Below are 23,435 nucleotides of genomic sequence, written 5' to 3'. Positions count from 1 at the left end.
GGCCACGGGAGGCGCAGGCGGCACGACCGGCGCTGCTTTGGGCGGCTGGAGCAAGAAGATCAGAGGTTGAAGAAGCACTACAGCCGTTGGATGGACATCGTACGGTCACTGGAGCTAGAATCATTCATATTGACTAAGTTGACAAAGCCCTTCGTCCCCGTCAACTTAGTAGGCCCACAAGTCAGCCTCCCACCAAGGTGGGTCCCAGCTAGCCGGGGGAGTATTCATTTTTTGTGCGTAATACGGAGGCACTTCCGGTGGGTCCGAGCTGGCAGCGGGGGGAACGTTTCGACTGTACAAAGCCTCACGGTCGCTGGAGAATAACAACAAGTGTGGGTGAGTAGAGGGATGGCTAGGCCAGCGATGGGAGTACAGTGGGGCGATGAGGCCTGTGCAGCAGCAGAGACGGCCGCGTTGAGGAGGGAGCAGGCAGTCCCGCCGGCGCCTGTTTGAGCGGCTGGAGCAGGAAGAGCAGAGATTGAAGAAGCACGATGGCCGTTGGATGGCCATCCAACAGTCACTGCTTGTGCGTCAACCTTTTTTTTAGGAAAGCCTCAAATCTGTGGGAAATAGCATACAGCCCATCTGCCATTATTTCTAATAATTTACAGCCCATTTGCTAATTATTAAGGTTTTTTTGGAGCCCATATTCTTTTTGTTAGCATTACAGTCCATATTGTGGCCACGGTTAAAAAAATATGCGAAATTTGGCATATTTAGGTGCGGTCCGAACTGTTTTTAATCCCGAAATTTCGACTCATATTCGAACTGATTTTAAAAATAAATGTATATCAATATAAAATCCAACAAATTCTCCACGCATAAAAATTAATGTAATTTCAAATCTCGAAATGAAAAAAAGATATTTGAAACTAATTGCCGGTTTGATGTGTTTTAAAATGTGCAACCCATTTCTCATTACTGATGGGCCATTTTCTCGGCCAGCCGAATGAAAGCTCTCCTCCTCGTCTTGAAAGATTTGCAGCCCAACAGGCCTGACAAAGCGACTTACTTGGCAAATCACAAAAAAACTGGGCTGTGGCTGTGGGCCCAGCTGTCAGCCTCTCCACCTACAGTACTCTTCTGATGGAATGTCGTTGACCATGTTGACCACGCCGCGCCGAGAGCACCAAGGCAGTGGACGCGGCAGTGGATGCCCACACGGAGAGGAGTACGAGGGTTCACTGGTTTGGCTGCGGTGTGAGGCTGCCGTCGCCGCAGGGCCTGGCTAGCGGTGGGAGTAGTAGGGGGCGATGAGGCCTCATCGGCAGTACAGCTGGCTGCTGGAGGCAGGAGCAGGCGGTCTCCCCGGCGCTAGTTTGGGCGGCTGGTGCAAGAAGAGCAGCGATTGAAGAAGCAGCAGGACCGTTCGATTCAAACCCGATGGTTACTGCTGCTAGAATCGTTTGTTGACTAAGTTGACAAGCCCTACGTACGCGTCAACTTAGTAGGCCCACAGGTTAGCCTCCCAACCGGTGCGCCCGAGATGTCAGTGGGAGGAATCATTTTTTCGCATAATAAGGAGGTAGTTGATTGCGTGCGGCCAGGCCAGCGGAGGGAGTAGGGTGGGCCGAGGAAGCCTGCGCGGCATCACAGCGGGCCACAAGAGGAGGGAGCAGGCAGTCCCGCCGGTGCTAGTTTAGGCGGCTGGAGCAGGAAGATCAGAGATTAAAGAAGCACGTCGGCCGTTGGATGGACATCCAACACTAACTGCTGCTAAAATCATGTGTTCACTGACAAAGCCTTTCGTATACAAGTCAGCCTCGAAATCTGTGGCATGTACATCCCATTTTCTATTATTTTTATATTTTTTACTAATTTTCTAATTCATATGGAATTTATTGCAGCCCTTTTTCCATTTTTAGAATTGCTGGCCATTTTCTGGTCAGTACCAGGGTCAAAAAATTAACTAAATATGTGGGAAATTTTGAAAATTCGCAAATTTTTGCTGGGGAACGAAATATTCTTAATCCAAAAATTAATAGCCATAGTAAAACAAATTTAAAAATAAATTAGTACTATGTCATGTTAAATCCAATGAAATACATATAAGAAATTAGTGAAGAACAAAAACAAAAAAAGAAACTTATATCCCATTTGCTATAATTCTTTTGGAATTTTCAACCGCTTTGGATATTACTTTTAACAGACATTGACCATACTCTTAAGCCAGGCCGGAATGCATCCCTCCTCGTCTTGAAAGATTTACAGTCCAGTAATTCGGAGAAAACAAATAGGCCTAGCTTGGGTATTCTTCAAAAAGAAATATTGGGCTAGCTATTTTCCCAAAGAACTGGTGCATGAGCATTTAGCTTTATTTATTTATTTACTTATTTATGTTTAGGGGACCATGAGCATGTACCTGGGCCGGATTCATGTGAGAGCCTCCGTTCCAGTTAATTATGGGATTCTCTATTGGGCCTTCATCAGTGGGCTGCATGTTATCAACAAGTGGAAAATGTGTTCCGAGTTTCAAAAAAATGTGTTCCGTATGATAAATAGTATGCACTACGTACGGTACGGGGCACTAAAGGATCGAACCGTGCAACGACATCCAAAACATTGTGTTTGTCATTCTAACAACACATTTATTCAACCAACAGATGAAATATACTACTGATTGTACATTGAAAACAGGAGCCGCAGCAACCAGGGCTGGGGGTGCAACAGAAGCAGTAAGCAGGCCAGAAGAGTGAAGACGCAGCTCTCTCTTCCAAACCAAACATCAGCCATCATTACAAAAGGGCTACCAAAAAAGAACAAGTGTATGCATCAAACTAAATAAAGTTCCTACTACACCAAGTGTATGCATCTAACTAACTAGCTCAGTTAGACGTTACTATTTATTATGCTGTGGAGATTGGCTGACGGCTTGAACCAGATGGGTTCATGACGGGGGAAACTCCAGCCAGTAGGTCGAAGTCTGATACTTGCGACCCTCTCTCCTACTTTGGGCTGCAGAGCGCGGCGGCACATATCAGGGTATGGTGCATCCAGAGACGCATGGTACGCTATGTACACACAGTTTTGCCTGATGAACGAAACCGTGCTGCCATCATGATCCTTGCCGTCAGTTATCTCCTGGTTAATCGGATAATTCAGTCCGACAAACAGAGAGTGTGTACCAAGGCTACTTACCAGCCTCCAGTCAAAAATTCCTGAAGGCCTAGAGAAGCTGGGATCCTGCTCAAAGACCTTGTAGTGACTGTGATTGTATTCCGCGAAACAACATGTCCGGTACATGCGAACGATCATCAATCTTTCGCCGTCGTCTGATCGAGCCAGGAACCACCTGCAACTGCCATGCTGCTTTTCTTTGAAAGGTTCTGGGATTAGGAAGGGTAGGGACACCATGCGTCCTACAACATCATATGAAGTTGGAGTCAAATAAAAAAGCGCTCTTGGCTTAGTTAATCTTAAGAACAGCATCTTATGAGCATGAATATTTTTTCAGCAAATATTGACAGTAATATAAGCAAGCCATCATGATATCATAGGAAAATAACATACTACTGTAACAGCTGTTTGTAGCAATGACTGGAGTAGGCTAGCAATACGTCCAGCCATAGAAGGAGTCGACAGCGTAAATGAAGCCCTTGTGTTCAATTGCATCAGAGAACCATGGAGGATGTATGATCCTGCGATGGACGTGCAGATTTAGCCACTTACCGCAGTGACCTATCAGATAGGCGAGACCGCGGTTGAAGAACGCAATTAGCCTGAAGTCTTTATAATTTGTAGATCTTGTGGGCACTTGGCAGATTACAACCTTGAGCAAATCAAACTTGGTATCATGTTGGCTACTGTAAGATTCCGAGTATTCTGGCCCACGGTGCCAAAGCAGTGCAGTGTTAATCGAAGGAAGGGGGATCAATCGCCGGGGATATACCTCCAGGAGCATCCAGCTGCCGCGACCGTCGATGAGCACCATCCAAGAAGTCTTCATGCCGACCCAGTACATACCGTTAATGTAGTTGAGGCTGACGGGGATCGGATCGTAGTCAAGGGGGTTGATGCTCGCCACCCTATGATCGTTATGCTGCATGACACGCCGTTTCTGAAGATCAGGCGGCATCAGCAAGCAAGGAGCTGGCTTGAAAAGCTCCAGCCTGAGGGCTTTGAGTAAACGGTACAGCCCCGACGAGCACGCGGCGAGCGGCATGGTACTGAGATTGTCCACACGCGAAACAATGAGCTTGATTACCTCTGTGGGGAGCAAATTCCAGCCACTCTTTCGGTGGACGCTGCTCGGTTCTGCCATTGTTAGTGCTTGGGTTTCGGATGAGGGGGGAGGCGCCTTAGCGGGGATGGAACATTGGACGAGATTATGTGCGGACAAAGGTGGAGAAGCGAATATGTGTTGCGGGAAGTGGACAGGTGATGATGATTATAGCACGCCGCTTGACTTACGAGACACATACCAGTAGCGTAGGGTCATGTCGATGCCAGACAACTTGCTTGAGTGATCACAGTACTGGTACTCCCTGCAGTGCTATGCCCTAACTTGCTTGAGTAGAGTAGTAGAGTAGGACTCTGCTCTACTACTAGTGTCGGTGTACAAAAAGAGGGGTGCACTTTTTGTACCCCTATAACTGTGCACGGGCAGTCTGAGCCACGGGCACCACCACACCAAGCAAGGCAAGGGAGGTGAGCCAGGGTAAGACCGAAGCTCAAGAGAACTACGACGCCAAGGCCAAGACCATGAAGAGCAAAGGGGACGAAGCGGATCCCCCCGGCAAGATCCTTGCTGGGAGACAGTTCTAGGAGCCCTGTCAAGACCCTTGCCGCGACGACTTGTCACGCGCCTACGGAGCAAATCACCCTTGAGAACACTGACCCCAGAGGGCAAGGATTCGGGAGACATCCCCGTGGCGGCATGCAGATCTTCTTGAAGACATTCAAGATCAGATACGCACTAAGGAGACGACAACCCTTGGCGGGATCCACAAGGCCCCCGGCAAGCGCCTAGACGGGGATGACAGCAGGCGCCTCGGCAAGACCCTTGTCGTGGCCCCGGCAAGGCCCTTCCCGAGGACACCCGCGGGGCCACCATTAGGCCCACGCCGACTAAACCTCCACCGCCGTTCACATGCAGCTGCCGACCCAACCAGCTGGGCAGGCACCTGCGTGGCGGCATGCAGATCTTCGTGAAGACCGACCACTGTGCCACATCAGCTGCATGCCTACCTACGTGGCATCTCAGGCATCGCTGGCCAGGGCGCGTGTCAACACAAGAAGGAGCGGCGATGGACGAGACAGGTTTCTCCCCTGTCCCCGATAAAGCAAGGACACCTAAGCAAGACGCATTAAATGCGCCTTGTCATGTAATGCGAGGGATAACCTCGCATCACTGTTCCCTTTCCACCTCCTGTGTGCCACTGTGGCGACCCCTTTTTCTATAAAGGAGGCCCGAGGCGACCAGGAGAAGGATTCGGCTTTTTTGAGCTCCTCACGCCCCATAGCTAGCTCAAGAACACAGATATACAATCCACCAAAGCAGGAGTAGGGTTTTACGCATCCTCGCGGCCCGAACCTGGATAAACAAACCGTGTGCTACCTGTTAGATCCGCTCTTCTCACGATGCCGCGCCCCGCCAACCGTAGTAGGAATTCTTGTGATCCCATAGGTGTCGTTCCGCACCGACATCTCTGGCGCGCCAGGTAGGGGGCGCAGTTGTGAGAATCGGCTTTAGTAGTAGTTCGGCGCTTCTTCATCATCATGGCGCCCAAGAAGAAGACGGCAGTGGCGGTTGGCCATTCGGAAGCTAGACGGCCCGTCCCGACGTGGGTGAGCAGCGGACCGGTTGTAGAGAGGACCCGGGGTGCTTCTCGCAAACACCAACACCATCCCAGCAGCCGGAGTTTGGGAGGCGGCGATGTTTGTGCGCCTGGTAACGGGCCACACGTCGCCAAATCGAAAGGCGGAGCCAAGTCCTTCACAGGTGGAGCGGGGCCTTCCAAGGTCATCGCCGCCCCGCCCGAAGGCGACGCGAGGGCCTCCAAGACTCCCACGCCGGCGTCAACAGCGCGCTCCTCCCGGGCAGCGTGCGACGAACAGCGTAATCACGCCGAAGATCCCGGGCGTCACCGTGGGAAGAGCCCCGAGCGCCACTCCCGGGACGTAGAAGACCTTCCCACTCGCCGAGGCGCTGGTGAAAACGGCATGTGACCGCGGGGTCGTGATAGAGCTCCTTCTGACATGGTCAGAAGTCGAAGCGCGTCGCGATCCGTGCAGGTTTCACTGCCACCGACACCAGCAAAGGCCCTGGCGCATGCATAGTTGCTCCTCGACTGTCCTCCCACTACGGGGAAACTCGACGAATGGATAGCCACTATCCGAAGCCTTGTCGCGGTGGCCAACAAAGACGAACCAAGTCCGGTGGGGCCCCCGAGTCGATGCTCCGATGGAGTCCCGCGGACCAGTGGCGGAAAAGCCGGCGGCGCCGCGACCACAGTGCATTCACCTCTTCCCCATCCGGTGCCGCGGACGCCGGCTCGTCGCGATGTCGCGGGCGACGCCATCTCCATAGCATCGTCTGACCCGCGGACCCACTGTGACCAGCGCCAAGTTCTTTGGGAACAAGCTCATGAAGACGCTCGAACCACTATCGAGCACTGGCGCGGAGCGCGCCACCAGTCAGACAGGCGAGCAGGGCCTGCTGTGAACCACCCGGCCCCGGAGAGCCCTGGAGGCCTACCTTACGAGGTAGGCTGTCCGGCTTTTACCCATGAGCTGCGGCAGTTCCAGTGGCCCACTCACCGCACCTTCAAACCTGACGTTGGCGAAAAGTACAACGGCAAGACTCACCCGTCTGAGTTCCTCAGCATCTACACCATCGTGATGCAAGCCGCCGGAGCCCGCGACGATAAGGTGCTTGCGAACTACTTTCCATTGGCTCTTAAACCCAACGCCATGTCGTGGTTGATGCACTTGCTGGTAGACTCCATTTCCTCCTAGTCGGATTTGTGCCATGAGTTTGTGGGCGCCTTTACTGCAGGTCACCAAGCTCATGGCCAAGCAAGCGACCTGCATGTCATTCCCCAGAAGGGAGGCGAGAGTCTGCGCAAGTATATACAGAGGTTCAGCCGAGTATAGTACAATATCCCTGATGTTCACCCTGCCGCCATCATCAGCGCGTTCCATCAGAACGTGCGTAACTGCAAGATGCGCGAAGAACTGGCAATGAACAAGGTGAAAGATGTGGTAGAACTCTATGTTCTTGCTGAAAGATGTGCCCGAGCTGAAGAGGGAAGGAAGTACCCCGGCGAAGATGCCCGCATGGAAACCGACTCCTCAGATGAGGATACTGCTGCCCCGGCGAAGAAAGGCTGGCGCCGCAACAGGAAGCGCAAAGGTAAAGTTGTGCTTGTCGTCGAGGGATCTGACGACACCGGCTCCACCTAGAAAACCAAGGCAGATGACCCCGGCAAGGAGATTGCCGGATGTGTCGCCTGCCGGGCCTTGGCGGCTGTCGAGAAGCCAGGAAACTCCGACAAGCAATACTACAAGATCCATCGCACCAAAGGCCATGATCTCCAGAACGACCGACAGGTTGAGCTCCTTGCTGAGAAGCAGAGGGCTGAATATGAGAGGCAGGACAAGGAGAAAGGCTAGGACGGTGCTGAGGGGTCCGGCAAGAAGCATGGCGGCCAGGCGGGCCGTCGCGGCAAAGATAAACAGCAAGAGAGGCCCGCCCGGGGCCGTGACAAAAAGCCAGAAGACGATGATCACGAAGAGGATGACGAGTCTGGTGACCAAGAATTTCAGAAAGCTACAGAGGCCATGTGCGTCGATGGCGGCGCCTTGCTGCATACCTCTCACAGCCGGCTTAAACATTGGGCGTGTGAGATTACAGCGGCGGAACCGTCATTTGATGCCCAAAGGCCGCTGAAGTGGTCCAGCACACCTATCATTTTTGACACTGAGTATCACCCTGATCGCACTACTGCAGTCGGGTGCTTGCCATTGTTGGTTTCACCAACAATACGCAACCTCAAGGTGACAAAGATGCTAGTCGATGGCGGGGCCGGTCTGAACTTAATCTCGCCTACCGTGATCGAGAAATTGCAAATTCCTGATGAAGACCTCGAAGGGACGGGCACGTTTCAGGGGGTTAACCCGGGAAGAAGTCAACCAAAGGGAAAGGTCACGTTGCCCGTGACTTTTGGAAGTGATCTGAACTACTGGACAGAAAGGATAGTGTTCGACGTTGCCAAGATCCCCTTGCCTTACAACGGGATCCTTGGCCGCCCAGCGCTGGCCAAGATCATGGCGGCGCCACATTACGCCTACAACACCCTGAAGATGCTGGGGCCTGTGACGATCATCACCGTCCCATCAGACAAGAGGGATGCACTAATTTGCGCTGACCAACTCTACCAACAAGCAGTTGCAGCAGCCGTCACAGCTAAGGCGCTTGCTCCTGCCGCTGGAGCCCCGGGAAGGCGAAAGAAGAAGACCGGTGAGACCTCAGGCACCCACTCCGGCAAGCGCACCTCTTCGGAGTGTAGCGCTCCCGTCGAGGACGTGCCAGAGAGCTCCGCCGACAGAAACAAGAAGTCCAGGGCCACACCACTGAGAACCAAGAAGGTTTCTGTCAAGGAGGACAGCACGGGAGGAGCTTTTACCATAAGCTCCACCCTTGACGACAAATAGGAAGACGCGCTCGTCACCTTCCTGCGGGCGAATGTCGATATGTTTGCATGGCAAGCATCCGACATCCCCGGCGTTCCTAGGGAGGTGATTGAGCGCCACCTTGCTGTCTGTCCTCATGCGTGGCCCGTCAAGAAGAAGGTCAGAAAGCAAGCTTTGGAACGACAAGAATTCATCACAGAGGAGATCCGGAAACTGGAAGCAGCGGGTTTGGTAAGAGGAGTGCTCCATCCAACGTGGTTGGCCAATCCGGTGGTAGTGCGCAAGGCAAATGGGAAGTGGAGGCTGTGTATTGATTACACATATATTAATAAGGCTTGTCCCAAAGACCCCTTCCCGTTGCCACACATCGACTAGATTGTTGACTCCACAGCTGGGTGTGATCTGTTGTCATTCCTTGATGCCTACTCCGGCTACCACCGGATCTTCATGACAAGGAAAGATGAAGAGAAAACGGCATTCATCACCCCATGTGCTACGTATTGCTTTATACGGATGCCTTTCGGGTTGAAGAGTGATGGTTCAACGTTTGCGAGGGCGGTCCAGAATGGTTTTGAACCCCAGCTCCATGGAAATATGGAAGCTTATATGGATGATATAGTGGTCAAAACCAAGAACAGGGCAAACCTCATATCAGATTTACAAGAAACATTTGCAAACCTACGCAAGATCAATCTCAAGCTGAACCCTGAGAAGTGCGTCTTCGGCATCCCGTCTGGCAAGCTTCTCGGGTTCTTTGTGTCACAGCATGGGATAGAGGCCAATCCGGACAAGATCAAAGCTATAGAGTAGATTGAAGCGCCCAAGAGAGTCAAGGATGTGCGTCACCTTGCTGGTTGCATTGCCGCCATGAGCATGTTCATTTCCAAGTCCACCGAGCGCGCCCTTCCCTTTTTCAAGATTTTGAAAAAGGCGGGCCCGATGGAGTGGATGCCAGAAGCCGAAGCAGCATTGCAAGATTTGAAGAGGTACCTCTCCTCCGCGCCAATACTAGTTGCGCCTAGGCCACAGGAACCGTTGCTGCTGTACCTGGCGGCAACGAACCAGGCAGTCAGCGCCGCACTAGTGGCGCAGAGAGAAATTGATGATGAGGTAATAGCAGCGACAGAGCCCGATGCCATCGATGCTGAGACGACACAGCCGGTTGGAGTGCTACCAAGGAAGAAGATGATGCAGCACCCGGTCTACTTTGTTAGCTCCCTTCTGCAGGGGGCTAGATCAAGGTACTCCGGTGTGCAGAAACTGCTCTTCGGCCTTCTTATGGCCTCGAGGAAGCTGCGTCACTGCTTCCAGGCACACGAAATCACTGTCGTCACTCGCCTCCCTCTACAACGGACATTGCACAATCTGGACGCAACGGGAAGGATCGTAGAGTGGGCACTGGAACTGTCCAGCTTTGGCCTCAAGTTTGAGAGTACCTCGACGATTCAAAGCCAAGTCCTGGCGGAGTTCGTTGCAGAATGGACCGCGACGCCCGACGAAGAAACCCAAGAGACTTTTCTCCCCGGCAAGGAGGCAAGTTGCGACTGGATCATGTACTTTGATGGAGCTTTCTCCTTACAGGGCGCCGGGGCTGGCGTATTGCTTGTCGCGCCCACCGGAGAGCACATCAAGTACGTGATCCAGATGCACTTCCCCAGGGAGGTGTCAACAAACAAAACTGCTGAATACGAGGGGCTGCTTGCTAGTCTTAGGATCGCGGTAGACCTCGGAATCAAGAAACTCATCGTCAGGGGCGACTCGCAACTTGTCGTCAAACAAGTCAACAAAGATTACCAGAGCCCGTTGATGAAGGCCTACGTCGATGAAGTGAGAAAGCTGGAAGAGCGTTTTGATGGTATAAAGGCGGAGCACATTCCCCGAGCGGAGAACGACATCGCTGTTTACCTGTCAAAGCGCGCTGCTCTCAAGCTACCTGTGGAACCAGGTACCTTTGTGCTCCAGCTAACTCAACCATCCGTTGATCCATCAACATAGCAAAACAAGAGGAGGAAATCAGGGCCCGGCAAGTACTTTTCCACCGAGCTCCCCGGAGCCGCCGGCAAGGATGTTGCCGGAGATACTGAGCCCGCCACGGGACGGCTAGCTCCGGTGGAGCATCAAGCTCTTGCTGTCGAGACAGCCGCTCCTTTAGCAGAGGAAATGCCTTTAGTCCTCGCCGTCGAGCCCCAGGCTCTAGCATGGGCACAACATACCGTCTGATTCCTCCAAACAGGGGAACTTCCTGAGGAGCAGGAAGAAGCAGAAAAAGTAGCCTGTTGCTCTACTATGTACCACTTCGTCGATGACGTCCTGTACAGAAAGAGGCCGAACGGCGTGAAATTGAAGGGTATCCCTCGAGAGGAAGGACTTGGGCTGTTGGCGGAGACACATGGAGGCATATGTGGATCCCACATCGGGTCAAGGGCCCTTGCCGGCAAAGCGTTTCGGCAAGGCTTCTTCTGGCCCATCGCCCTCCAGGATGCGACGACACTAGTCACCAGGTGTGAAGCATGTCAGTTCCATTCAAAGAAACTTCATCAGCCAGCTCAAGCCCTTCAAACCATTCCTCTCTCCTAGCCTTTCTCGGTCTGGGGGCTCGACATACTAGGCCCTTTCCCCCGCGCTATCGGGGGCTTTGAGTACTTGTACGTTGCAATCGACAAGTTCACAAAGTGGCCAGAGGTGGAAGCAGTGAGGAAGGTCACAGCTCAGTCAGCCGTCAAATTCTTCAAGGGACTAGTGTGTCGTTTTGGTGTACGCAACAGGGTCATCACCGACAACGGTACATAGTTCTTGCAATATACCCAAGACCTCGGCAGCAAAGTCTGTTTCGCTTCCGTTGCTCACCCACAAAGCAATGGTCAAGCTGAGAGGGAAAACACTGAAGTACTGTGAGGCTTAAGGACAAAGACCTTTGACAGGCTGCACCAGAGTGGAAGGCGCTGGATTGATGAATTGCCGGCGGTTCTTTGGTCAATCAGAACGACACCAAATCGAGCCACCGGCCAGACACCCTTTGCCCTGGTATACGGGGCAGAAGCAGTTCTCCCCACTGAACTCATATATGGGGCACCTCGAGTACTCTCTTATGATGAGCTTGAGCAAGAGCAGTTGCGGCAAGATGACGCAACGCTCCTTGAGGAAGATCGTCTTCGGGCGGCTGTGAGAGCAGCGCGCTACCAGCAAGCCTTGCGCCGCTACCATAGCCGCAAGGTTCATGCCCGAAGCTTTGACGAAGGCGACCTTGTTCTTCGGCGCGTTCAATCGGCCAAGAATTCCAACAAGTTGACACCAAAGTGGGAAGGCCCTTATCGGGTAATACGAGTCACCAGGCCCGGCGCAGTCCGCCTGGAGACCGAAGATGCCGTTCCGGTGAGTAACTACTGAAACACTGAGCATCTTCGCAAGTTTTACCCGTGAGGCGCGGCTTGCCGGGCCCCCCAGCAAGCCACCTTTTGTATGAGCCTTGCCGATGACGCATGTAACCCTTTGTACAAAGCCAGGTGCAGACCCTGAGCATAAGTAAATGAAGCGCTGGTGCCCTAAGTTATAGCATGCATGCTAGGTCGAGTCTCTTCCTTGGTTAGGGTTGATAGTGCTTAGCGGCGACTAACCCCTAGCTTAGAGGTCGAGTGTGCGTCTCTTTGTCATTCTTTTGTCTCCTTTGGTTCACAGGACACATAGATATCCATGCCGAACCGCTTGGGGAGGAAAAAAAGAGGAACAAGCCAGCATCTAGCCCCCGGCAAGCCAGTACTGCCGGGGGCTGCAAGAGCAAAGGTTCACCCACGGCGAACCAGTGTTGCCGGGGACTGCAGCTTCAGATAAGTTCTTCATCCCTTATCATGCATTCCATTATGGACTGAGGTATGTGAAACCTCATTTTCCCCTAAGCTACCGTGCTCCCATAACTCTAGGCCCTAAGGCTCGTTCCTGGGACCAAGTTGGGTCGTAGTCGCGGAAGCGAAAGGATGAAACAAGGAGCCTGAACCCGCCTCATCCCTGCCTCCGCCAAAGGCGTGAGGAAGGTCGAGCGAAGTGGGAGACGGCAAGGCCTGTTGCTGGGCAAGGAAATGTTTATCTTGAAGATATCAAGGATTTACTCCTTGTCGTGGGTTCCACCCGCAAACAAATGACCCGGCAAGCATCCCTTTTTCATTAAAAAAACATTCCACTCAGGTACAGCCCATAGGGAATGAAAAACATGAATGATGGGATTACAAGTTTTAAATTCCACAAGGGCCCGAAGGCTTACAAACTAAAAAGAGATAAGGTGCCCGTAATCCCTTTCTTGTCCCTCTCCTCAGGAGGCAGGTCAAGGAGGCGAAAGGGACGAAAGGAGTGCCTAGGCGAGCTACGGGTGGCAGAAGACACCAAGAGAACATCTTGGTGGCCGTCCAAAGGCTGGATGGTGATGGCGGCGCCGGAAGCAGAGCTCGAAGACGAGGCGGCAGGACATCAGCACGCGTGGGAGGCGTCAGTGCCCGCGTACTCCAACTTGACGGCCTTGCCGCCCGCCCTCTTCCTCTTCCACAGCCTCCCAACGGTAGCCGCCCGAGGAGACGACCCCGAGAAGTTTAGGGAGCCGGCGACAGGGATGATGGGGTCGCCGGTACCGCACGGAGCGGCACCCGACACCTAATCGGATCCCGTCATCCTGCTGCCTACTACCCTCGTTGTCGCTGCCGCTGTCCTCCTCGTCACTCCCGCCCGAGGAGGAGTCTTCACTATCAGAAGAGCTCTCCACACAGCACCTTGCACGGGTCCCAAAGCACCTGAAGACCTTGACGGAGAGAAGGCCACCCTCCATCAGCTTAAAATGGAGAGTCAGCCCCTCCGTCAAGCGGTGGATATGAGCGAACGTCTTCCATCCCCGACCAAGATACATCACGTGAGGGGCGGGGAAGTCGACGCGGGCCCGCATGCCACTGATCCCGCAGCCCCTCATGTGCAGCCACAACGAGTCCGGCGGATCCAGCTCCATCTCCTGCGCAAATGGAGTCGGGACACGAAGGCGACGGCGCAGCGGCCGGCGCAGCCTGACGAAGAACTCACAAGGGTCATCCCCAATGTGGCCCTACATTGGAGGAGGAGCTTCCGGCGGAGGCGAGGCCGGCGCGCCACCCCATCCTCCTCTTCCCCGAGCGCCCCGGCCTCGCCCACGGCCTCGCCCCCTCCCCCTTCCCCTCGCGGCTGGCTCTGCCACCGCAGGCGCAGGAGAAGGAGGGACGCGTTGTCGAGCAGCGACCCTCGCCGCCACTGTCGAAGGACCGGGATTCCCTCTCTCCATGACGGATGGAAAGGAGGAGCAGAAGCTGAAGGAAGAAGAAGATGAAAGAATGCGGGACGCCATCCCCCCTCCCGCTCTTTATAAAGGATCGGGGTTAGGGCTCGGCCGCCCCGCTCGGCCAATCAAGATACGGAAGGCGCAGGGAGCCAGGACCGACCCGCCGCCCCAACCAGCGATGGCCCGGTTTCCCGACTCGACCGTTCGCCACCCTAGGCGCATGGAAGAGACACATGGCGGACGTGTAGAACCAAGGGGACGGGTGAGATGACCACTCCCCACCCCGTTATCGTGGAGAGTGGATGCTTTGAAGACCGCGCCTCAGCCCCATTCAGTAAATGGGCCGCGCCTCCACGCCTCCCTCCGTTTATGGGAAGGCGTGAACCGCCCCTTCACTATGATGTGACGCATGCCTGCGGGAACCAGCCCCACGCATGCTGCTCATGTCACCCGCGCCTCCCCACGCGGCGCCTCGCACGGGAATCGTGGGAAGCGCAGTGCGCGAAGAACCTTACCGCGGTAAAAACAGCCCCGCCTGCCCGCGCACCATTTTTGGGCCTAGCCCAACAAAACGTTGCGCTTATGTGTGGCCCAGGCCCGGGGGCTCCTGTCGGTGTACAAAAAGAGGGGTACACTTTTTGTACCCCTATAACTGTGCACGGGCAGTCTGAGCCATGGGCACCACCACACCAAGCAAGGCAAGGGAGGTGAGCCTCGGTAAGACCGAAGCTCAAGAGAACTACGACGCCAAGGCCAAGACCACGAAGAGCAAAGGGGACGAAGCGGATCCCCCCGGCAAGATCCTTGTCGGGAGACAGTTCTAGCAGCCCCGGCAAGACCCTTGCCGCGGCGACTTGTCCCGCGCCTACAGAGCGAATCACCCTTGAGTCAACTGCCCCCAAAGGGCAAGGATTCGGGAGACATTCCCGTGGTGGCATGCAGATCTTCATGAAGACATTGAAGATCAGATACGCACTAAGGAGACAACAACCCTTGGCGGGATCCCAGCCGAGGAAGACCACAAGGCCCCCGACAAGTGCCTTGTCGGGGATGACAGCAGGCGCCACGGCAAGACCCTTGCCGGGGCCCCGGCAAGGCCCTTCACGAGGACACCTGCGGCGCCACCATCAGGCCCACGACGATTAAACCTCCACCGCTGTTCGCATGCAGCTGCCGACCCAACCAGCTGGACAGGCACTTGCGTGGCGGCATGCAGCTCTTCGTGAAGACCCACCACTGCGCCACCTCAGCTGCCTACCTACCTACGTGGCATCTCGGGCAACGCTCCTTGAGGAAGATCGTCTTCGGGCGGCTGTGAGAGCAGCGCGCCAACAGCAAGCCTTGCGCCGCTACCATAGCCGCAAGGTTCATGCCCGAAGCTTTGACGAAGGCGACCTTGTTCTTCGGCGCGTTCAATCGGCCAAGAATTCCAGCAAGTTGACGCCAAAGTGGGAAGGCCCTTATCGGGTAATACGAGTCACCAGGCCCGGCGCAGTCTTCCTGGAGAGCGAAGATGCCGTTCCGGTGAGTAACTCCTGGAACATTGAGCATCTTCGCAAGTTTTACCCGTGAGGCGCGGCTTGCCGGGCCCCCCAGCAAGCCACCTTTCGTACGAGCCTTGCCGATGACGCATGTAACCCTTTGTACAAAGCCAGGCACAGACCCTGAGCATAAGTAAATGAAGCGCTGGCGCCCTAAGTTATAGCATGCATGCTAGGTCGATTCTCTTCCTTGGTTAGGGTTGATAGTGCTTAGCGGCGACTAACCCCTAGCTCAGAGGTCGAGTGTGCGTCTCTTTGTCATTCTTTTGTCTCCTTTGGTTCACAGGACACACAGATATCCGTGCCGAACCGCTCGGGGAGGAAAAAAAGAGGAACAGGCCAGCATCTAGCCCCCGACAAGCCAGTATTGCCGGGGGCTGCAAGAGCAAAGGTTCACCCACGGCGAACCAGGGTTGCCGGGGACTGCAGCTTCAGATAAGTTCTTCATCCCTTATCATGCATTCCATTATGGACTGAGGTATGTGAAACCTCATTTTCCCCTAAGCTACCGTGCTCCCCTAACTCTAGGCCCTAAGGCTCGTTCCTGGGACCAAGTTGGGTCGTAGTCGCGGAAGCGAAAGGATGAAACAAGGAGCCTGAACCCGCCTCATCCCTGCCTCCGCCAAAGGCGTGAGGAAGGTCGAGCGAAGTGGGAGACGACAAGGCCTGTTGCCGGGCAAGGAAATGTTTATCTTGAAGATATCAAGGATTTACTCCTTGTCGTGGGTTCCACCCGCAAACAAATGACCCGGCAAGCATCCCTTTTTCATTAAAAAACATTCCACTTAGTTACAGCCCATAGGGAATGAAAAACATGAATGATGGGATTACAAGTTTTAAATTCCACAAGGGCCCGAAGGCTTACCAACTAAAAAGTGATAAGGTGCCTGTAATCCCTTTCTTGTCCCTCTCCTCAGGAGGCAGGTCAAGGAGGCGAAAGGGACGAAAGGAGTGCCTAGGCGAGCTACGAGTGGCAAAAGACACCAAGAGAACATCTTGGTGGCCGTCCAAAGGCTGGATGGTGATGGCGGCATCGGAAGCAGAGCTCGAAGACGAGGCGGCAGGACGTCAGCACGCGTCGGAGGCGTCAGTGCCCGCATACTCCGACTTGACGGCCTTGCCGCCCGCCATCTTCCTCTTCCGCAGCCTCCCAACGCCAGCCGCCCGAGGAGACGACCCCGAGAAGTTCAGGGAGCCGGCGACGCGGATGATGGGGTCGCCGGTGCCGCACGGAGCGGCACCCGACACCTAATCGGACCCGTCATCCTGCTGCCTACTACCCTCGTTGTCGCTGCCGCTGTCCTCCTCGTCACTCTCGCCCGAGGAGGAGTCTTCACTATCAGAAGAGCTCTCCACGCAGCACCTTGCACAGGTCCCAAAGCACCCGAAGACCTTGACGGAGAGAAGGCCACCCTCCATCATCTTAAAATGGAGAGTGAGCCCCTCCGTCAAGCGGTGGATATGAGTGAACGTCTTCCACCCCTGACCAAGATACATCATGTGAGGGGCGGGGAAGTCGACGCGGGCCCGCGTGCCACTGATCCCGCAGCCCCTCATGTGCAGCCACAACGACTACGGCGGATCCAGCTCCATCTCCCACACAAATGGAGTCGGGACACGAAGGCGACGGAGCAGCGGCCGGCGCAGCCTGATGAAGAACTCACATGGGTCATCCCCAATGTGGCCCTACATTGGAGGAGGAGCTGCCGGCGGAGGCGAGGCCGGCGCGCCACCCCGTCCTCCTCTTCCCCGAGCACCCCGGCCTCGCCCACGGCCTTGCCCCCTGCCCCTTCCCCTCGCGGCTGGCTCTGCCACCGCAGGCGCAGGAGAAGGAGGGACGCGTTGTCGAGCGGCGACCCTCGCCGCCACTGTCGAAGGACCGGGATTCCCTCTCTCCATGAAGGATGGAAGGGAGGAGCAGAAGCTGAAGGAAGAAGAAGATGAAAGAATGCGGGACGCCATCCCCCCTCCCGCTCTTTATAAAGGATCGGGGTTGGGGCTCGGCCGCCCCGCTCGGCCAATCAAGATACGGAAGGTGCAGGGAGCCAGGACCGACCCGCCGCCCCAACCAGCGATGGCCTGGTTTCCCGACTCGACCGTTCGCCACCCCAGGCGCATGGGAGACACGTGGCGGACGTGTAGAACCAAGGGGACGGGTGAGACGACCACTCCCCACCCCGTGATCGTGGGGAGTGGATGCCTTGAAGACCGCGCCTCAGCCCCATTCAGTAAATGGGCCGCGCCTCCACGCCTCCCTCCGTTTATGGGAAGGCGTGAACCGCCCCTTCACTATGATGTGACGCATTCCTGCGGGAACCAACGCCACGCATGCTGCCCACGTCACCCGCGCCTCCCCACGTCGCGCCTCGCACGGGAATCGTGGGAAGCGCAGTGCGTGAAGAATCTTACCACGGTAAAAACAGCCACGCCTGCCCGCGCATTGTTTTTGGGCCTAGCCCAACAAAACGTTGCGCTTATGTGTGGCCCAGGCCCGGGGGCTCCTGTCGGTGTACAAAAAGAGGGGTACACTTTTTGTACCCCTATAACTGTGCACGGGCAGTCTGAGCCACGGGCACCACCACACCAAGCAAGGCAAGGGAGGTGAGCCTGGGTAAGACCGAAGCTCAAGAGAACTACGACGCCAAGGCCAAGACCACGAAGAGCAAAGGGGATGAAGCGGATCCCCCCGGCAAGATCCTTGCCGGGAGACAGTTCTAGCAGCCCCGGCAAGACCCTTGCCGCGGCAACTCGTCCCGTGCCTACGGAGCGAATCACCCTTGAGTCAACTGCCCCCAAAGGGCAAGGATTCGGGAGACATCCCCGTGGCGGCATGCAGATCTTCGTGAAGACATTCAAGATCAGATACGCACTAAGGAGACGACAACCCTTGGCGGGATCCCAGCCGAGGAAGACCACAAGGCCCCCGACAAGCGCCTTGTCGGGGATGACAGCAGGCGCCTCGGCAAGACCCTTGTCGGGGCCCCGGCAAGGCCCTTCGCGAGGACACCCGCGGGGCCACCATCAGGCCCACGCCGACTAAACCTCCACCGCTGTTCGCATGCAGTTGCCGACCCAACCAGCTGGACAGGCACTTGCGTGGCGGCATGCAGATCTTCGTGAAGACCCACCACTGCGCCACCTCAGCTGCCTACCTACCTACGTGGCATCTCGGGCATCGCTGGCCAGGGCGCGTGTCGACACAAGAAGGAGCGGCGATAGACGAGATAGGTTTCTCCCCCGTCCTCGATAAAGCAAGGACACCTAAGCAAGACGCATTAAATGTGCCTTGTCATGTAATGCGAGGGATAACCTCGCATCACTGTTCCCTTTCCACCTCCTGTGTGCCACTGTGGCGACCCCTTTTTCTATAAAAGGAGGCCCGAGGCGACCAGGAGAAGGATTAGGCTTTTTGGAGCTCCTCACGCCCCATAGCTAGCTCAAGAACACAGATATACAATCCACCACAGCAGGAGTAGGGTTTTACGCATCCTCGCGGCCCGAACCTGGATAAACGAACCTTGTGCTACATGTTAGATCCGCTCTTCTCACGACCCCACACCCCGCCAACCGTAGTAGGGATTCTTGTGATCCCATAGGTGTCGTTCCGCACGGACAACTAGCACCGGAGGAGTTGTGACACTCCAAAATTTTAATTTGGTTTTTATCAAAAAACTTGTGGTTTTCTTTGGAAAAAAGAGGCCATTTAAATTTTCTTTCAGAAAACCTTCCTCTTAAAAACTTCCTTTGCTTTGGCAAGGATTTTATTTTTTCAAACTTTGGTGTTTGAATCTTTTGAAACTTCTTCTCTGTTGGTTCCCTCTCAAATTTATTTTGGGAGTTTAATCTTTTTCTTTTAAAAAGAAACTCTATGAAAATTTGGGATTTTCATATCTTAAAAACCACCCATGACTTGGCATTTTGCCCATGTGGTAAAACCCCTCCAAAACCTCCCCTACTCCTTGTGATCAACCTAAGTTCTCTGTCCCAACTAATCCAAGCAAGTTTTGGATTTTATTCTAATTATTTTTCCTCTCAAATCATTACTGAAAATTATTTGGAGCCTGAGTGATTTTCATAGCAAGTACCCTATTGCATTTGAGTTTTGACCTCAAACCAACTCTCCTGGATAGTCCTTTGTACCCACAACCCAGAACCATCTTGATCCACTCCTCCTCTTTTCAAATTTTTCAAAATTTAGTCTCTGCAAGTTTGGACCAGATTTGCCAAATTTGATGAAATTCATATCTACACTACTCCAAAAATTCCACCAAAATTCAGGTAGCCTACTGGAGCAATGAGTAGCCACTCCACCAAAAATCAGCTCAAGGAAAAATCACCAGAGGCCAAATTCATTCTGTCGAGCACCTTGCATGCGCTGTTGCTGTTCAAAATTCAGAAAGTTCAGAGATTCAGTCGTTTTCCCTTCGTCAGACTCGATCACGCGGCCACAGTGCGCCCTGGCGTGTTGCACGCAGCCTCTTCTCACTGGCCAGCACCCCGCACGCACGCCTGGCTGATTCCTGGCGTCGGTAGCGGCGAGCCTCGCCGGCGTTGGAAGCTTCTGCGGTGGCTGCACCTTCCGTGGCGGCCAACAAGGGCCCGAGCCCTCTCGCCACGCCACCCGGCGCCGCCCAACACCCCCTAGCTCTCCGCGTGTCCCTGCCATGCCAGCGCACGCCCGTGGCACCGTCGTCGTGGCCCGGCAAGCACGGAACGTGCTCCCTGCCGCCGACGGGCCGCGCCACCCCCGTTCCGTCGAGCTCGCCCATAGCACCAAATCCAATCCCAGCCCGTTTAGCACCTAAATGGAACCGGTGGACCTCAACGGCGATGCCCAAACCCCTAATCCCACTGCCCAACCACAGCACCGCCGTAATCACTCGCCGGAGACCCCCGTTCACGGCAACCGCCTCGGGCCGCCTATAAAAAGGGCCCCCGAGCTCACCCTCGTGCACGCATCATCACCACTCCTCACCAACGCCACGCCAGGCCACTAGGAGGACCTCGAGGAGGTCTCCTCCCCCAACTCCGGCCGCCCCGATCCGCCTCGGCCTCCACCACGATTCGCTCCGGTGAGGCCATCTCCGGCGCCCAAACCCCGTCCGTTACTCCCTCTAGCTACCAGGAGCCTAACCCCCTCTTTAATTTGATCTTCACAGCTCTCTCCGACGAGTCCCTCGACCACCCGAGCCGCCGTCCGCCGGAGCAAAGCTCGCCGTCGACGTGGTACTCGCCGGCGACCACCACCACCACCAACCGACGCGGAATGGCGCCCTAAGCACGGAGGTACCCTCCGATCCCCCTGCCTCGCAGTGGATCGCCGCCGGCGACCACCGCGGCTCTCGGGTGCCAACGAGCTTCGTTTCCCCCTTTTTTGAAAGTTCAAACCTGACAGGTGGGACCCCACCGTCAGCCTCTCTGCCCTCTCTATTGAATCGTTTTCTGGAAGCGCCTTCGGGCAAAATACGTTTTCCCTTTTGGGCTGGCGTAGTTTCTGCCGAAGCATTTTCTATTTTTATAAGCTACCCCCTGGAAATCTTCTGTTTCATTACAGATGAGTCCCTGGACAAAAACCCTTATAACTTTTAAACAGAAATGTATTTTTGATTGATTATTTTTCTGTTCTCTTTAAAATTTTGTCTAGTTTTTTATCAGATTTATTTGAAAAATATTTGGAATATTTTTTGTGCACTCCTTGGTATTTACGATAGCGCATATATTTTCTTTATACCGTAGATACCGAAGGAGGTGACGGAGCCGCGAACTTCACCGAGCTAGGCTCCGACTACTCTGAACCAGGCAAGCATGTTTGAACTTTTGATATGATGAGTGTCTTGGCATGTTTTGCATTTAGTTAGTTTCATGGCATGTTGAGGAACATATCGATGAACGTTATTTTATGCAATATTGAGGTAAGTGAGTAGCATGCCAATCTTATGCCAGACTATGTGACTTCAGTGTCAAACCGTATCGGTCTAGTTCCTCTCATTTCCTTCCCTGTACTACCACATGTTTTCCGCAAGGAATATGGTTTAGTAAGTTGCAAAACCGCTTTTCTGGTACACACCAAAAGGAGAGGCCGTGATGATGGTTCCATGGCCCTGGATTAAAGCCAGTCATCCGATCAGGGGGCATGGGTGTTTCCGGTTGGGACCGAGAGGGGGGCACCCCTTAGAGCGCGCGTATATAAATTTGATCCCATGCTATTCGAGATTGTGATCTCCCCGTCTCAAAAGTTTTTCGTGGACGATGTCTAGGGTGATTCCTAGCATCGAGAGGTAGGATGGGTGTGTACTGGTTAGCTGTGTTTTCTTCCGAAATACCGTAAACGGAACTAGTCCTTCGTGACTACGGAAATCCGTTGGCTGTGGGAATAATTTTGTACAAACTCTGCAGAGTCATATATTCCTCCAAATCATCTATTCCATGTCCAAATTCGTATTATCTTGTCCAAACAAATGTCAGTTTTAATGGCAGAGACTCCGGTGATTCGCATGAGTGCTAATTCCGGTTAAATGATTATTCCTGTGGATGGACTAACCCATTTATTCTCATGAATTAAATGTTTATTATGAGTATTATTTACTTGTGAATAAAAGCCCTTTCTGCGATGTCGCTCAGACGTCCGACTGTGGCATTGTTGTATTTTACTTTCTTTTCAAGCCCTTTCTGTGATGTCGCCCCGACGCCCGACTGTGGCATTTCTTTTAAAGCCCTTTCTGTGATGTCGCCCCGACGTCCGACTGTGGCATTTCTTTTAAAGCCCTTTCTGTGATGTCGCCCCGACGTCCGACTGCGGCATTTCTTTTAAAAGCCCTTTCTGTGATGTCGCCCCGACATCCGATTGTGGTATTTCTTTTAAAGCCCTTTATGTGGTGTCGCTAAGACGCCCGACTGTGGCATCATTTCCTTATATTTATTTGTTCACCTTTCGAGGCGTCGCTTCAGACACCCGATCGGTAGTTATTTATGTTTTGTTGGGATTTCAGGCGGACTACCGCCATTTCCCTTTTATTTACCTTGTTATGCTAATTTTTGAATGTACATTGGTGAATTATTCATGATGCATCCATGCATGCATTTGTTATATCATACGTCCGAACTGTCTTGCGAGTACTTTCAAAGTACTCACTGGCTTGTTGATTTGGCCAGATGCTGACGAAGGCGATCTCATGGATGAAGAGTTTGATAGCGAGTCCGACACTTAGAGGAGTCCCAGTCAGTCTCGTGCGACCCTGGATTTGGTCACTGTTTTATATCCGCTTCCGCTACCAAATAAATTCATCGAGCCTCACCTCGACGCTCGATGAGATGACAGACTTAGAGTCTTGTATTTCTCTCCCGGCTGTGTTTCTCCACCACCGCCCTATCCTCGAGTCAGTAGTATGCCTCCACACCACTATGTCTTGTCCGCCATTATGTATAATTATTGGCGTGCTTGTAATAATTTGGTTGAGCAACCGTAGTTCGACCCTGTAATATATTTTATGCTACTGGCTTATTGTATCAAGAATCTGTCTACCAGTGAGGAGGATTTCTCTCATACTGGACTCAAAAGATTGGTTTCTCAATAAATATTTTTATTGGAAAACCGGTCGTGACAAGCTTGGTACCAGAGCCAGGCTGACTGTAGGAAGCCACTAGGTGCGATCGCTAATTGGTTATTAGCATGATAGAGCTAATTTATATTTTTGCAATTGTAGTCATTTTCTGTCAGTCAGCATAAATTTATGATCTGACCATGCAGAATTTTTGCCTACTTTTGTAGATGGCCGACAACAGCTGCGAGTCTCAGACCTTCGCCAACGTGCCCGATGGGTTCGTCAAGCTTCTTTCCTTCATCGTTCAGGTCGCGATGGGGCCATCTGTGCCCCCAGTCTTCACACTCTGCCAGCACCGAGTCAACGACAGTCTGACCATGCACCAGGCCGCAGTGCAGTTCAAGGGAGGGCGTGGTGAGTTACGCCGCTTCC

This window comes from Triticum dicoccoides, chromosome 5A, assembly GCF_002162155.2.
Source record: "Triticum dicoccoides isolate Atlit2015 ecotype Zavitan chromosome 5A, WEW_v2.0, whole genome shotgun sequence".
Taxonomy (NCBI): domain Eukaryota; kingdom Viridiplantae; phylum Streptophyta; class Magnoliopsida; order Poales; family Poaceae; genus Triticum; species Triticum dicoccoides.
Note: the sequence above shows the minus strand (reverse complement) of the source record.